This window comes from Pelmatolapia mariae, linkage group LG3_W, assembly GCF_036321145.2.
Source record: "Pelmatolapia mariae isolate MD_Pm_ZW linkage group LG3_W, Pm_UMD_F_2, whole genome shotgun sequence".
Lineage (NCBI taxonomy): Eukaryota > Metazoa > Chordata > Actinopteri > Cichliformes > Cichlidae > Pelmatolapia > Pelmatolapia mariae.
Genome location: NC_086229.1, coordinates 8,669,984 through 8,686,408, shown reverse-complemented (window position 1 = coordinate 8,686,408; position 16,425 = coordinate 8,669,984).

The window sequence follows — 16,425 nt, the reverse complement described above, 5'->3', positions numbered from 1 at the left end:
CTCAGTGCATTTCAATCATTTCTCCAGCGAGTTTGACAGCTAGCAAAATAATAATCATAATTTTAAAACAATAGCATGTGTAACATACACGTAGTGGGAAATTATTTACTAGGACTCACCCATCATGCGACTGGAGAGCGCAAACTCCGCCATTGTTGTTTTCTATCGAACACTCATTTAAACAGCAACCTACAGGCAGTGTTCCAAACTCTTCAGTAAGGAAAATTGCTATTGGCTGTCCTAAAAGTTGGTAGAAGTCGCTAAATGACATCATCGCCTAATTTGCATAATTGGTCATGCTAATGTAATTGTAACCTACGTTGTTGGAGAGAGAAATAACACCATGGAAGAGACATAAAGTGAGTAAAAATTGCATTTACAATTCATTTAGTACTACAAATTAAATTTCTTTTAGCAATTATTGTTTTTTAATGTCACAATTCCAACCCTGCTCCTTTATCCGGGCTTGGACCGGCAAAAGTGACCCGAAATAGGCACTCTGGTGGAGTTACTTTGTGAGTGTGGGTGTGTGTTTATAAGTCATTTTAAACCTTGTGATCCACAAAACAGCATAACAGTAAAAGAAGAACTGACTGCGTTACAGTCAGTGTGGGAGCAGCAGCTTTGCTCATGCGCAATTCATTTGCAGTTTGGACGCATAGGCGTGAACATCTCCTGCCTTGATAGCAGCTGGGGGAGGACTATCCTCTGCCTGTGAGCGCTTTGGCATGTTTGAGGTGCCCACGGCAGCACCGCTGCTTGTTGAGAATAAGAGCGATACGCGCTTTCACGTCAAAAAGTCGTCATAAATAAGTCCCCAATAATACCAGAAAAAGTCGCCAGATTTGTCGCTAGTCACTTTTTAGAAGAAAAAAAAGTCGCTAAGGGGGTCTGAAAACTCGCTAAATATAGTATTCTAGTAATAATAAGTTGGCAACACTGCCTACAGGTATGTTAGCGCATTCATCCCCGACTGTCCGAGGGAGGGGCGGGGTCACATATTGAAAGAGACGCAAGACAGCCCAGGCGGGGAAATTCTGCTTTTACATCTCGTGGCTTATTTTATTTCTCTATCTGATAAGAAAACTATTCAATCAGATAGTTATCTATTATGAATGAAATACAGTTACATTTTCAAGCACTTTTAAGCACCACATCCGAAATTCAAGCACTTTTCAAACCTTGAAAACACAACATTAAAATTCAAGCATTTTCAAGGATTTCAATCCCCCGTACGAACCCCGTTTTAAGAAAAATATTTAATCCTTATTATCTGCTCCTCTCAACTCATTTACCTCTGAAAACAAGAACATTTAGCCAACAGTTTATTCGCTTTGAAATATGAAATGAAATTATAAACAGGCATCAGCGTGGTCACCTATACTGTCTTTTAGTACTGGAGCAGAAGGAACACCAGTTAATCTGAAACCTGTCACAAAGTGACAGCAGGCTGAGTCAAAGACAGAAACCTTATTTAAACACCAAATATTCACCGGCGTCACTTCCTGATCCAGGATCCAAGAGGACGTTGCACTTACTCAGCTTCTTCCCATGAACGTCTTCACTCTGCAGCTCTCTGCTGTCTGGACCAGGTCTGTGTAGAAACAGAGAAAATCCTCTGCTTCTTCTCCGTCAGCAGTCCTCTGTGTCTGCAGACTGCGTCAGATTAAACACTTCACACCAGCAAAGTCTGAAGCTCACAGGTCAAAGGTCAGCTGCTGCACCTTGTGTGATATTAATTTGATCAATAATTAACTTGCAGCAGGTTTCTGCTCCAACTCCAACACACTGAAAACAACCCTGAAAACAAATCAGATGATGTGGGTGTGTCTGCAGGCTTCAATAGATGAGCATTAAACACTTCACACCAGCAAAGTCTGAAGCTCGCAGGTCAAAGGTCAGCTGCCACACGGTATATAACAGCGGTCCCCAACCCCCGGGCCTCGGACCGGTACCGGTCCGTGAGTCTTGTGGTATCGGGCCGCGAGAGTTGAGGCTCAGGTGTGAAATGAATGGTTTTCAGGGTTTTTATCGGTTTTTCAGCGTTATTTTGTTATCATTTTTATTGTTAACTCGGTTTTCCTGGGTTTTTTCACGTGTGTTATGAGTAAATCTTCTTTTTTTTTCGGTACCGGTACTAGTTTTATATTGTTGTATTCATCTGCGACACCTTAAAAGCCGGTCCGTGAAAATATTGTAAGGCATAAAACGGTCCGTGGCGCAAAAAAGGTTGGGGACCGCTGGTATATAACAATTCACTTTTGAACAGTAGATAGCCTGTAGGCATCTCTGCAGTGATAAACAGTTTACACATTAAACACTGAATGATAAAAGAGGCTTAGGCTGCAGCTCACAGGTCAAAGCTCAGCTGCTGCAGCCAGTTATGAGTTTATATAAATTATTAATCATTGTCTTTTCCCTCTCAGCACTTTCCCCTGAGCTTGGGCTGTTTTGACTGAGCTACACTGTATGTGTCAAATGAAATAAACTTGGAGTGATTTGGTTGTATTGGTTTGTTTTTTGTTTTTATGTTTCCATTCACTCTTACCTTTTCAAAATGGCTATAAGGTAGACCACGTCTATGCTTTTCTGCCTCTTCACAGACAACCCCAGTGATTTTCCTTGGTCTGAAATCTCACCTGATCTTGTGATATTGAGAGTCATCTGCCTGTGAGGCAGCTAACCAAACAGTGTTATCTAAACTCTTTCATTTTAATATACTTTGATATATTTCAGATTTCTGAGCTCTGCTCTGACTCCGGGCCAGTAGCTCCTTAATATGACTTTAGTTTGATCAATAATTAACCTGCAGAAAGTTTCTGTTCTGACTCTGCCACGCCGAACAACCCTGACAACAAATAATATGATGTTGGTGTGTCTGCAGGCCTGATGTGTTTGTAAGAGTTTCACTTTCAGGAGGAGAAGATTTAAACGAGTCACATAAATGTGAACTACAAAGTCTGTGACACACAATTTTCTGCAAACTGCAGTAAATCTGAGCAATGAAATCTGACCTGAAGAAATCCAGTCTTCTGCCTGTTGTGGTTGTGACAGCTGCTAGTAGGAGAGTTTGTTTGTAGGAGGTGGAGATGTTCTCAGAAAGAGTGTGTAATCGGCTCTTTGTGTAGACGCTAAAAGCTGTGAGCCAAAACTCTGAAACTCTTCACTCAGTCCTCACGCTGAGAGTTTAGAGGCTGAACTTCTTTTTCCTCCATAACACTGTTTTCTTGAAACAGCAGAAATGAGATTCTGTTTCTCAGCAGTGCTCACACAGAGAGTAAGTCCCTTGGTCTGAAATCTCACCTGATCTTGTGATATTAAGAGTCATCTGCCTTTGAGGCAGCTAACCAAACAGTGTTCTCTAAACTCTTTCATTTTAATATACTTTGATATATTTCAGATTTCTGAGCTCTGCTCTGACTCCGTGCCAGTAGCTCCTTAGTATGACTTTTGTTTGATCAATAATTAACCTGCAGAAAGTTTCTGTTCCGACTCTGCCACGCCAAACAACCCTGAGAACAAATAATATGATGTGGGTGTGTCTGCAGGCTTCAGCACTGTGAGCATTAAACACAATAAAAGAGTCACAAGTTCCTGCTCAAAGGTCAGCTTTAGATCAATCATTAACCTGCAGCAGCTTGTGGCCTGATGTGTTTGTAAGAGTTTCACTTTCAGGAGGAGAAGATTTAAACGAGTCACACAAATGTGAACTACAAAGTCTGTGACACACAATTGACTGCAAACTGCATGAAATCTGACCTGAAGAAATCCAATCTTCTGCCTGTTGTGGTTGTGACAGCTGCTAGTAGGAGAGTTTGTTTTAAGGAGGTGGAGATGTTCTCAGAACGAGTGTGTAATCGCCTATTTGTGTCGACGCTAAAAGCTGTGAGCCACAGCTCTGAAACACTTCACTTAGTCCTCACATTGAGAGTTTAGAGGCTGAAGAACAGAAATGAGCTTCTGTTTCTCAGCAGCGCGCACACAGAGAGCCACTTCTCTCTGCTCAATCTGAACAAATCAAAGTCAAATGTCTGTGATAAAACTGTTGATAAAACTGTGTCAGATTAATGCCTCAATGTTTCACTGTGAGGTTAAAAAGTACATAAAAATGATTTGAAGCAAGCAGGAGGCAGATTTTCACAATAAGAGCACTTTTTTTTAAAATCAGTTAATGTCAAACTGCCATCAACAACTCTGTGTTGTCTCTGTCTCTGAGCAGATTCAGACATTACTCAAATAATAAAGGATTGTTATCACTATTTTACTTTTCATTAGTCTCCAGGTTGATGATTATAAACAGAAGTTTTTATTGTTTCAGGCTGAAAATCAACATAATTTGCGTGATTTGGTTCTAATCAAAGAATCTCCTTTAATGTCTGTCATTAAAATCCTCACACAGACTTAAAAAGGCGACATTAACATTAAAATACATAAATGAAACTTCAGCTGAGAGCTTCATGCAGTCATCATCAGCAGTTCATAGCAGTCACAGCTCTTTATTACGCAGCTTTGCAGGAATTAAAGTGAGTGAAGTGTCCGAGTTTGTGTGAGAAGCTGCTTCATGGACAGCTGTAGACACTTCTTTATTATTTCTTCATACATCAAACACACAGGTTTGTCTGTAGATGATTTAAAGTGTCGTTGTGCAGTTAAAGCTGTTTGTGTGATGCCCTGACCTCCTGTGAATGAAACAGCGAATCAGATCCATCAGAGAGAGAGCAGGAAGTGTTGTGTGTTTGTGACAGAACAAGGAAACAGTGATGATGATGAACATAAAGATCCTCTGATGACGTGTTTGTGTTTCCTGTTACAGTAACGCTTGTTCATCTGTTGCTCTCCTACACTTTCCTATAAATGAAGGAGAAAAAGTTCATTTAGTTTCATTTCCTAAAGCTCAGAGTTACACTTTACATTCCTGCAGTCACATCAAAAAGCTTCACTTTGGTCCAACATCTACATGTTAACATGAAACACAGAGAGACTGCAGTACATCTGGAACATCTGCACTTTGACCCAAACTGTTACAGCCAGAATATTTTCTACAATTCAATTCAATTCAATTCAATTTTTTCAATTCAATTTTTCAATTCAATTTTATTTATATAGCACCAAATCACAACAAAAGTCGCCTCAAGGCAAAATAAAGGTTTGCTTCAGAGATGAAGCAAACCTTTATTTTGATTTCTTACATGTTCATGGATGGACGTGTTTAAACTGCTTCAGCGTCCCACGGCTTCTATTTAAATATGAACTGTGAACGACACGTAATCATCTGTAAATGGTTTGAGGCACACTGAGGCCACCTACAGGGTAGGTGGGGAACAGCAGGTATCTGGAATCAAATGAGATGTACTTAAGATGGCTCTAAGTGATCAAAGTTGATCTAAAACAGAAGATAACTCCAAAGCAGCATCAGATGAATGTTACCATTTCCAGTTACGGTGCCCTTCATCTAATATGGAAATGTGTTTTTTTGCCGTGTTGTTGTTCTTCCTATTGTGTTTAGGTCAGAGATGCTCTTCAAACAGCTGACAGACCACATTACAAGAAGATGGTGTGAGTCTGATTTGATTTTCCAGTCAACGCTGAGAGACCTTAACCAGGAAGTCAGAGGTCAGCTGATGCTGCGAGCAGGAAATGAACCAATCTGAAAGAAAATATCCTGGTATTTGTTGATGTTGATGGTACAATAATAATATATATTATAATAAATAATAAAATATCATGGGATGTTGAGATGTGTTGTTGGAGTTTGTATTTTCTATAAATGTCTTTTTAATCTAAACGCTCTGTTCCAGATGGTCAGGGAATCAGTTGCTATATGATGACATCATCTTGACGTTGACGAGGAGGGCGAGAAAAACTAGTTTTGTCCTGCAGATGGCGATCTTGCACCGTGTTCAGAGAGCCGACACTTTGATGATGCTGCTCTACTCAATTTACTTTTACCCTGGGTTGGACTCTATATGAGCAGCTTCACTCTGGTTTCACTGTTAAATACACTTGTTTGATTTCACTTGGAAAAGTTGAAAAGTAAATATTTTATTACAATAAAATATTTTTTGAGGGTCAAATATCTCGTTTGATTTGAAGAATGAACTGTTAAGGTGGGAAAAATGAATCAGGTTAAAATACATTAAATCAGTGAAGATGTATAATGTAATTTAAAATGTTGATAATGGTTGTAGTGGGCTTGTAATGTAAATGTGATTAAATGTGACATTAATGGTGACGCTGCATAAACCTGATCAAACAGTTCTATTAGTGGGTCTGTGTGATCAGCATCAGTGGGTTAAGGTGAGGCCTTGACTAGTAGAACGTCATGTTGGTGTCTGACAACACATGAGCCAACATCAGACTCCGAGCGCTACGATGCTAAAGATCAGAAGATCCAGTGTGACATCATCGTTACCTGGCAACAGCAGCCCTCATCTGACTTTATTGGAGGATATTTACACCAGCAACACTGTTTAGTTTGATATGACGGATTAACAACATGCTGTGATATCCAGTTCATCTGTAATAGATACTGGATCTAATCAGTCAGCAGATATTTGATCAGCTTATTTATAACTATAGTAGAAACAAACACAACTGTGTTGCTGATTCATGCAAACTTGCATATCAGCCTTTGAAGGTTTTGTAGTATTGAGAACAAAGAGGTTGTGTTAGGGCTGAAAAGCCCGACTTGTTCTCCTCTGCAGGTCATCAAATGCACCACAGAAGTTTGTATTTGCACAGCCTGTATATGTTTGATGGCTTTATTATTCTCTGTTCAAAGACAATAAATGTGCAAAATGTCTCATGTAGTATCAGCTTCATTTAAAATGACTGCAAACATTTAGAGAACATGTGCTGCTGTTTGTCCTACATTTCAACACTGAATGAACCCTGAAAACGTGATGGCAGGTGGCAGATTGGAGTCCACATGAAATATAGGCTGTATGAAGACTGGAAAATATAGATGATAAAAACATGCAGCCAAACATTTGTGGACATGGATAAACTCTCTGATCCAAAAAGCAGGAAGTGACACAGCTAGAAAATGAAAGTGTGTAACAGCTGAAGTCAAATGTAATGCAGAGTTGAATCTGCACTTGGATCCATGTGTGAAAGGTCCACATGTAGGGATCACATGAGTCCTGATGTTTGTCAGTGCAGCTTGATAACTCCATCTACTGTGGGCTACATATACTGGGCTGGTAGCTCCATAGTGTTGCAAAGAAACTATTCAATGTGCAAATTTAAACTCAGAGGCTCTTCTAACACAGGAGCCATGTTGAGTTTAGATCACAGCGACCACCGGCAGTCTGAAATGGAATGAAGCCCATTGACAGCCAGCAGGTCTAAACAGGAACGCAGCCATTTGTATGCGTGGCAATGATGTGGCTGCAGCTGACACAGGATTGGTTCAAACTAAACATCATTTCACAGAGTTCACAAATAAACTCACGTTTTGATCTTTGAAGATCATCATAAAGTAGAATTGATGGTCCAGCAGACAACAGCAGGAGGTTTGAGCCCTTCTGATGCAGCAGAAACAGGATTTGGAGGAAGATGTTAATAGATTAGAAAGAATTGTACACTGTGAATCAATGCAAGTCTTTCTAGATAGACAGATCTTTAATAATCCCTCAGGTAGGTTCCTCTGGGACAGTCACAGATAGAGACACCAATTCTGACGTCCTTTGAAAGTTTTCATCACTCGTCATGTACACAGATGTTAATTCTACATATTCCTAGTACTGAACTCTAAATCAATATGAAGAAAATGCTCCTACTAATCTGCATATATGTTGATATCAAATCCTTTTCCAGCACATGGATAAATCTCTATAAATCTTTCAGTCTGATCAGAATGGGCACAGTGTTGTTATTGCAGCACTCCCTGATGTTTGAAAAGCTAAATGTCCATTTTAAAGTGCTCGTGTGTAGGATTGTGTTTCCTTCCTTTGTGCAGTTCTTACAGTAAACATGTTTGAATGTTTCCTGTTCCCCTGATGCTTCTTCCTGTTGGATAAAGTTGGTTTGAATAACATGTTCTTATAGGTTTCAATGAACTTCAAACTGGGATCCACTTACAAAACTGTCTCATTTTATTGGAACGATCCACATTTGCATCCATTCACGGTACATTTGACATCTGAACACGTTTGTACACATGATGAAAGGACAGATGGTGTTTGTGTGTCCTTCTTAAACTTAGTGTGAATGTTTCATCATGTAGAACTACTTAGAACAAAGTCTTTGGGAACATTTGGAGAACACGTTTAGGAAAGTAACATCCTGGTAGAACATTTTCTTAAAGCAAAGCAGAGCTGCAACATGACTGTGAGGATTCACAATAATAAAGTCACAATACTTTATTATTATGAAGACTAAAGTGCACCTTAATGCTGCCAATGAATACACATGTTCTTTGTGAAAGCATGAGCACAGCTGACATGCACCACACTGACCCCACTCGCCCCATTTCTTCATCCACTTCTTGCTCTTGTGCTTGAAATGAGACGCAGACGCAGCAAAAGTCAGAGGCTCTAAAATCCACAAAAAGGGGGCTTGTTAGATCAGGATATTGATGTGATCCATAGAAAACATGGATAATACACCACTTTATTTGAAGACATCTGTAGCACTGCCTCAGTTCTGGATGTTTCCACAGACTCCTCTGTGCACCTAAAGAAAAGGTCAAAGGTCAGCAGCACATGTAGTTGGGACAATTCTTCATTTACAAACAACAGTCGCACAAACTACACAATTATTTTCCTCCAATTAGGACTTTTCACTTGCAGAAATGGTCCTGTGTGATTTCTAGGCTGTGATATAAAAACTAGTTCCTAATGGCAGCGATTCACTCAGTAAACATGTGTTTCCTTCACCAACCTCACACACAGATCCAATAAGATCAGGAAGTGGGCAGTATAGTACAATATGTGTTATTTTGTACTGTGCTGCCCAAACTAAAGATCTGCTGAAGTGTTGGAAATGATTCAGATGTTTATTTTGGACGATACAGCAGAAGATCAGACATGAAAGTGGAGATAACACAGAAGACCTGCAGCAAAGGGTCAGAGGTCAGACTGGGCCACGTGATTCAACAATGAGCCAATGATCATCAAGTAGTGACTAAAGCAGAGCCCTGACGTTCTGACATTTATCACACAGTTAGAACAAATGTCTGCTGATGACTTCATCTCATGAAATGACTGATAGATGTCAATTCATTGATCAGCTGAGCTGCTGATCTTCATCGTGCACAGAAACATTCAGCTTGTTTCAATCAGTAAATAACTCCCACTACTCCCAGTTTGAACTGTTCCCACTCAAAATGCTGTCAGAACAATGATCATTGTAGAACTTCACAAACATCACGTGTTGTTTTCCACATGGAAGATCAGCAAACATACAGAAACTTCCTGTTGCCACACACGGCCTCTAAAATCTCTTCCACGCTTTCTGTCTGAAGTCCACTCTCTGTGTCGGATCCACAGGAAACAACAAGATCTTATTAACATGGTTTTCAATGTGTCTCCTTCCAAAAAGTCCAACCAATGAACAAATGTGTATATTTGTGGAGGCCGAACAAAAGCATGACACATTTGTCTGTTTCTATAAACTGGTGTCAAACACAAATATGAAGAGTTTCATTGACAGACTCCAAAATGCCCCCGCAGTGAATCACAGGGAAATCCTACAGTGTGCAGAGAATCTTAATGGCTCCAACATCAACACATCCACAATGTTGGATCCAGTTCTACCTCACAGAGTTACTAAGACACACCCTCTGCCAGCATTACAACAGCTCCACCTGCTTCACCTGCCTCCTCAGCCTCTGTACACCTGAAGAGAAAAGAAAGGCTCCAAAAGCTCAAATCTACAAAGGATTCATGAAGTTTCATCCAACAAGAACATGTTTGCCTTCCACAGTGTGCTGTTAGACACCACTGTACCTCTGCCATTTCAAAAAGAGCAGCTTGGGAACATTTTGGCTCCAAACACTTTGTGTTTAAGTTCCTAATCTTTGTTTTCTTTGTGAACAACATGTGGAGCTTTTTGACTCATAGAAACATCATTTTGTTCTTTAGATGACAGCAGATTGGGACTGAATAATCAATCACTATCAAACCAATAAAGATGCTGATTTTACAGGAACTTTGTTGGAGAAGCTGGAAAGACATGAAACTGGTGGAGATCCCAAACCAGTTGATAGTGCTGGTTATTCCAAATAAAGCTGTTTTCCATTTGAGATGACTTTCTGTCCTGATATATAATAAAGATGTTGTTGTTTTTGAGCCCCTGTATTAAAAGTAGATCCAGTTTAAAGTCAGCTTGAGTTTGATGTCTTTATGTCAAAGCTGCTCATGATGTTGAGCTGCTGATGGAATAAAAACAGGTAAAAATCTGCCTCAATATAAAAGCATGTAGTCCAGACTTAAATGGAGCCTATTGTTAGCTGAGGTCCACACACAGTGTTTGACAGTGTAAACTGTGTGAAAGGGCTGCTGGTGGAGCTCACTAGGATGAGCAGGTGACCATGTGCCACGAGGTGGAGAGCAGCTGGCCTGGCTTTGATTCTGACCACGCCCCCTTTCTCTCTCCCTCTGCTTTGCTGTCACTTATCTTCACTGCTCTGTCCAATAAAGCTGAAAAAGGCCCCAAATCAAAGAAATCTGCTGCAGCCTCTGAAATGTCTTCTGTTTCCTTCCCGACGGCTTTTTCACCGTCAGCCCATCAGACAGTCCAGCAGCATTTATGATGATGTCATGATGTTGAAGAGACTGCTATGGTGGCCTCCCATGACCCCCAGCCTCATCTACACTGAGATGCAGACATTTGAAAACAACTGAATAATAGTCCAACACAACAGTCTGTGTACAGACACACACTGAGCTTTCATAGAGTCAAAGGAGTCAATCAAACACAGCTAGTTGAGTCATTTCTTGTGTGAGTCTAAAGTGAATCTAGTATTTGAAAGTCCACTTCCTGTATTTGTTGTTGAAGCAAGCAAGCAAGCAAGCAATTTATTTATATAGCACTTTCGGATCAGCCCCCAGCTGAACACAAAGTGCTGTACACTTGACATGCCAGAGTGATACATTGAACATGTTAAAAAATAAGAAAAATAATAATATTACCAAAAAAAAAAAAATAATAATAATAATAATAATAATAATAATAAATATATATATATATATATAAATATACATATATATATATATATATATACATACATACATATATATATATATATATATATATACATACATATATATATATATATATATACATATATATATATACATATATAAATAAAATGATTATTAAAATGACATTAAAATAAATAAAATTAGCACAAATAGCAAAGACAATAATAAAATAGTATAAAAAATGATGATGAGAATTACATTTAAAACAATAAAATCAGCACATTAGATCAAAACAATAAAATCAATAAAATTGGGTCAGACTGTGTCATATGCCAAGGAATAAAAATGGGTTTTAAGATGTGTTTTAAAAGTGGACAGTGAAGGGGCCTCTCTAATGTGCTGGGGCAGACTGTTCCACAGATTAGGAGCAGCAATAGAGAAGGCCCTGTCCCCTCTGAGCTTCCTCTTGGACCTGGGTACCTCCAGGAGCAGCTTGTCAGCTGACCTGAGAGACCTGGGGGGTGAGTAAGGATGCAGAAGCTCAGAGAGGTAAGTTGGGGCAAGACCGTTTAAACATTTAAACACAAACATGAGAATTTTAAAATGAACTCTAAGATATACAGGCAGCCAATGGAGTGAAGCCAGGATGGGAGTTATGTGCTCTCTTTTACGAGTTTTGGTTAAAAGTCGTGCAGCAGAATTCTGGACCAGCTGCAGACGAGAGAGAAGATGCTGACTAACTCCACAATACAGAGCATTACAGTAATCTAGACGACATGAAATAAAAGCATGGATTACCGTTTCAAGATGCTGCCTGGATAAAACAGGTCTTATCTTTGCCAAGCGCCTTAAATGGTAAAAACTGGACTTGACAGTAGCCCTAATTTGACTGTCTAATTTAAAATCACTGTCCATCTTAAAACCCAGGTTTGTAACAACAGATTTAAAATACTCTGCCAGGGGTCCCAAATCAATAGCAGAGGGTTCACAAGGTCCACTAGGACCAAACAGAATCACCTCAGTTTTGCTTGAATTACACCTTAGAAAGTTTAGGGACATCCAAGATTTAATGTCTTCTAGACATGCTAGAAGTGGCTTAATAGAGAAGGCCTCTTTCTGCTTCAGAGGCAAATAAATCTGACAGTCGTCAGCATAGCAGTGGAAGGATATTCCATGCCTTCTGAGGATGGTTCCCAGGGGCTGTAAGTATAATGAAAAAAGCAGAGGCCCTAAAATTGAGCCCTGCGGGACCCCAGACTGAAAAGTGGCAGAGGAAGACTCATACCCTAAAAAGTTAACACTAAAAGTTCTGTCACAAAGGTAAGACCTAAACCATTTCAAAGCAGTACCACGAATGCCTGCAAGATGGTGCAAGCGAGACAGTAAAATGTTGTGGTCTACAGTGTCAAAGGCAGCTGTTAGGTCAAGGAGGACAAGAACAACATGATTACCAGAGTCACAGGTAAGGAGGATATCATTAAAAACCTTTAAGAGTGCTGACTCCGTGCTATGAAAGTTTTTAAAACCTGATTGAAAGACCTCCAGGATACCATTCTCATTTAAAAAATCCATCAATTGGCAATGTACAATTTTCTCTAAGATTTTAGACATAAAGGACAACTTGGAGATAGGTCTGTAGTTAGCCAATACAGTGTGGTCCAGGGCAGGTTTCTTAAGCAAGGGTTGTACTACCGCATGCTTAAAATTAGCAGGGACTACACCAGATATTAAACTGCTGTTTATAACAGTAAGAACAGCCTGACCTATGCTAGGAAAAATCTCCTTAAAAAATTGTGGTGGGACAGGATCATTTGGGGAACCAGAGGGCCTCAGATGGCCGACCACATCCTCTAAATAAGAAAGAGACACAGGCTCAAACTGGTTAAAAACAGCAGAGCAAGGGATCGAAACAGAGGGGTCAGACTCAGGGGAAGAAATGAGAGCCCGCGTGGTTGCAACCTTCTCAATGAAAAAACACATAAAATCATTTGACAGTTTATGAGAGGCCTCCAAACAGCCACTTTGTGGAGCATTTAAGACTGAGTCAATAGATTTAAATAACACACGTGGATTGTGACTGTTGGAGGAAATGATCTTAGAGAAATATTTTCTTTTAGCCTCTTTGACTGTATCCTGATAGAGGCGCCAGCAGTCCTTTAGGATTTGAAGAGACACCTGCAGTTTGTCCCTCTTCCATCTGCGTTCAGCTCTACGACACTCCCTCTTCACAGCCCGAGTGGCGTCATTAAACCAAGGGTCAGTTTTAGCCTTGGGCTTCCTGGTTTTTAATGGTGCCACAGAGTCCAGAATAGTAAGGCAAGAATATTGAAACCAGGAGCTGAGGTTCTCTGTGTCCAAGGGAGTACGATCGGCGGGGATAGAAAGCTGGTCAAAAGCAGTTGAGAACTGGGCAGCAGTGAAAGGGTTAATAATCCGACAGCGGCGAATAGGAGCGCTGGTTTGAACTGTAGTGCGTGAAAACACAGCATCAAATAATACAGCCATATGGTCAGAGAAAGCAGTGTCAGTCACTTCCACGTTAGACACAGGTAGACTGTGTGACAAGACCAGGTCTAGTGTGTGTCCATGTTCATGTGTGGGACCAGGTACGGACTGGACCAGATTAAAAGAGTCAATGAGACTTAAAAATTCCTTCACCAGAGGTTTGTCAGGGCAGCAGACATGGATATTAAAATCTCCCACAATAAGAACATGATCGTAGTTGGGCATAATCCCAGCTAGAAATTCTGAAAAGTCATTTATGAAATTCTTATTGTATTTAGGGGGACGATAAATAACAGCAAAGAGCACAGAGTTAGAGCGATTAACTTCAAAACACGTGAGCTCAAAGCTGGAAAACGAGGGCTGTAAAACACACTGTTTACATTTAAAATCCTTTTTAAAAACAACTGCCGTACCTCCTCCTCTCCCTGATGTCCTTGGTGTGTTAAAATAGGAACAACCCGCTGGTAAAAGTTCAGATAAAGTACTGGACTCACCAGTATTAAGCCAAGTCTCCGTGACACACATGAAGTCTAGTTTCCAGGAGATGAATGACTCATTCAGAATAAAAGATTTGTTCACCAGCGATCTGGCGTTTACCAGCCCAATCCTGACAGGAGCCGGGGATGAGGTAAAAGCCCCAGCGGCACAGGGAGTCCGACACAGCGGCCTCAGATTGCGGAGGTTCGCCCGGCGCACGTTGAGCCGAGGAGGACAGGGGTCACGGAGGAGCGGCGCGTCATCCTGGCAGACCACGGGGATGAGGCAGGAATCCACGGGGTCCAGGAAACGTCGGTGCACAAAAACTCCAGGAAATAATCTCTGTATTCCTTTGACGGTAGTGGGATGGTGCGCTAAAGAGATCTTGAGTTTAACCAGCCGACCACTGCGCCTACCCCGACGTCTTCGCCGGGGAGGTAGCATGGCTGCACGGCATAGGCAAGTTGGGATATGAGACAGCAGCGGACACCATGAATTCTGACCTCCGTTAGAAAATGCAGCTGTGTTTTGTCCAGAACATCGGAGGTTCAGAAGCGATTGGCGATCGTACACCAGTAATGACCCGATTTCTTGAGTGACACACGACAGGAGCAATATAAAAACAAACAAAACTGACAGCGACAGACGAGCAGCCACGTACACCGGCGCCATCTTGAGGTTTGTTAAACAATTTTCTTGAATAAACAAGAAAATTCTTGAAGACTTCTTGAAGACTTCTTCAGCTTCTTCTCAAGGACATCAGCTGCTTGTTTGGCAGCAGAGGCAGTTAAGAAGCTTCCTGAAAAACACTGAACAGTGAGTTCACTGTGGCATATGACAAATTCAGCTTTCTATGTGCAAATGTGTCTGTGTCAACCTTTCAAATGCTGTTGAATCCAAAACATCAGCGGCTCCTTGGCTGCTCACTTCATGCACTTCTGTCTTTGTGACAGTCCAATGACATCACAGCTGTTTCCACCCCCAGTGTCTCAGGACTGGACACCTTTAAACATGTGGAGGATCAAACAGCCGTCCAGCTAAACATACATGAAACTATCAAAGCTGACAATCATTCCAATAACATCTAATGCTACATATATATAGACACAGGACTACAAGGAAATGGCTCTCAGCATCTGGCTGTGGGAACAAATGATCCCTGTTTGTCTTCAAATTGTGTGCATGTTTTAGACGTGTGTCACATGTAGAAACACAAAAATGACACAAAGATGTGTTTGACACAACTGTGCAGCTGTAAGTTGTTTCTAAGGATTCATTGAAGCTCTTCTAACATTCTGGAGACAATCAGTCCATGAATCTGTTCAACACCACAACAATTTGACTTCAATGTGAACGTTTGCCATTAAATAACCTTCTTCATCCAGCTGACAGCATCCTTCATTCTATGATATGAACAGTTCCTCCTGTTGATGACAAACCTCTGACATGATCTGCTTGAGGAGCTTTTTCATGTGAAGCTCTCTGAGCTCAGGGCTAAGTTGCTGTGTTTCATCTTTAAGAGCTGCTGCCTCCTCGCCGTTCTTCTTCTCCTAATGACACCATTTCTGCTTCAGATCTTTCACTGGGCCTAAAACAGATGAAGAGTAGATCTACTGCTGTTCACTGTTTGTGTCAATATGGAGAAATATGAAAGACAAACACAGCACATACAGAGAAATGTAGACAGAATGTGCAGCCAGTGCAGTAAATGGTCTAAATATCAGCTCTTTAGAAAATGATCCTGATGAACATGAAACTAACATCCAAGGAGAAACACAGCTTCCTTGTTTCATGTCCAATAACAATAAATGAAGAGCTAATAAAGAGCTATTCTATTGTAAAATGCTGAGATGATTATTAGACACAACCCAGCGGCTCACCAAAAGCCTGCATTGAAAATCTATATGAAAGTAATCTATGCTCATATATGGCAAAATCCTTTAAGTGTCACTGTGTTTTTCATCTGTGCTCTTGTTGGTTGGACAAGTTTGTAAATGACAAAGAGCTCAGTGGACTTTGCATCCATCAAATCCTGTTAGATGTTTGTTTTTCCTTCACAGCTTTGTGATGAAGGCTAAAGAACAGAGATATGAACTATTGCCAATATGAATCCTGATGCATGACGTGGGCACAGACCCACCAAAGCAACACTCAGCTCACCTCATTCCAGGCGCTTGTCTGCTGGAGACCATGAGCCTTGTTAGTCACACATTAGCACCGTGGTAGGAAACAGCCTCCATCATTTCATTAGATCTGAATTTGGACTGTTTCCCTCTGGATGAGAACCAAGTCTGTC